Source organism: Malurus melanocephalus, unplaced genomic scaffold (genome assembly GCF_030028575.1).
Source record: "Malurus melanocephalus ecotype Western Australia unplaced genomic scaffold, MMel_1.1 scaffold_4023, whole genome shotgun sequence".
Lineage (NCBI taxonomy): Eukaryota > Metazoa > Chordata > Aves > Passeriformes > Maluridae > Malurus > Malurus melanocephalus.
Genome location: NW_026627255.1, coordinates 1 through 1,288, shown reverse-complemented (window position 1 = coordinate 1,288; position 1,288 = coordinate 1). Strand labels below are relative to the sequence as shown.

Genomic DNA, 1,288 nt, shown 5'->3' with positions numbered 1-1,288 from the left:
CCAGGTGAGCCCCAGGTGAGCCCCTGTGGGCCAGGTGAGCCCCAGCAGACCAGGTGAGCACCGCCCTGCCGGCCAGGTGAGCCCTGCCTTGCAGCCAGGTGAGCCCTAGGTGAGCCACTGCGGCCCAGGTGAGCCCCTGCAGACCAGGTGAGCCCCAGCAGACCAGGTGAGCCCCTGTGGCCCAGGTGAGCCCCGATCTGCCAGCCAGGTGAGCCCCAGGTGAACCCCTGCTGGCCAGGTGAGCCCCAGGTGCAAGAGGTCCCCAGCTGTGAGGGGCCCCAGCTGTGATGGGTTCCCAGATGTGAAGGGTCCCAGGTGTGACAGGTCCCAGGCCAGGTGAGTCTCAGCAGTCCAGGTGTGATGGTTTTCAGCAGTCCAGGTGAGCCCCTCCATGCCAGGTGAGCTCCAGGTGAGCCCCAGGTGAGCCCCAGCAGACCAGGAGTGAGGATTCCCAGGTGTGAGGGTTTCCCAGGTGTAACAGGTCCCAAGCCAGGTGAGCCCCAGCAGCCCAGGTGTGAGGAATCCCAGGTGTGAGGGTTTCCCAGATGTGACAGGTCCCGGTCCAGGTAAGCCCCAGGTGAGCCCCAGCAGGCCAGGTGTGAAGAGTCCCGAGGTGTGAGGGGTCCCCAGATGTGAAGGGTTCCAGGTGTGACAGGTCTCAGGCCAGGTGAGTCTCAGCAATCCAGGTGTGACAGGTCCCAGGTGTGAGGGTTTCCCAGGTGTAACAGCTCCCAGTCCAGGTGAGCCCCAGGTGAGCCCCTGCAGCCCAGGTGTGAGGAATTCCCAGGTGTGAGGGTTCCCCAGGTGTGAGGAGTCCCAGGTGTGAGGCTTTCCCAGGTGTAACAGGTCCCAGTCCAGGTGAGCCCCAGTAGCCCAGGTGAGCCCCACCCTGCTGGCCAGGTGAGCTCCAGGTGAGCTCCAGGTGAGCCCCAGTAGCTCAGGTGTGACAGGTCCCAGGTGTGAGGGTCCCCAGGTGTGAGTGTTCCCCAGATGTGTGGGTTCCCCAGGTATGACAGATCCCAGGTGTGTGGGTTCCCCAGGTGTGAGTGTTCCCCAGGTGTGACAGATCCCAGGTGTGAGTGTTCCCCAGGTGTGAGTGTTCCCCAGGTGTAACAGCTCCCAGTCCAGGTGAGCCCCAGGTGAGCCCCTGCAGCCCAGGTGTGACAGGCCCCAGGTGTGAGGGGTCCCCAGGTGTGAGTTCCCCAGGTGTAACAGGTCCCAGTCCAGGTGAGCCCCTGTGGGCCAGGTGAGCCCCTGTGGGCCAGGTGAGCTCCAGGTGAGCCCCAGG

At 64.5% G+C, this 1,288-nt stretch overlaps 1 long non-coding RNA gene across 1 annotated transcript; it reads left to right on the top strand.

Annotated features, from left to right (window-relative positions):
- The first annotated feature begins 234 nt into the window (after positions 1 to 234).
- Positions 235 to 959, top strand: LOC130588272 (uncharacterized). Its single transcript, XR_008966928.1, has 3 exons — positions 235 to 249; positions 356 to 398; positions 494 to 959. It is a non-coding gene; the product is annotated as an uncharacterized LOC130588272 (long non-coding RNA).
- Positions 960 to 1,288: the final 329 nt, after the last annotated feature.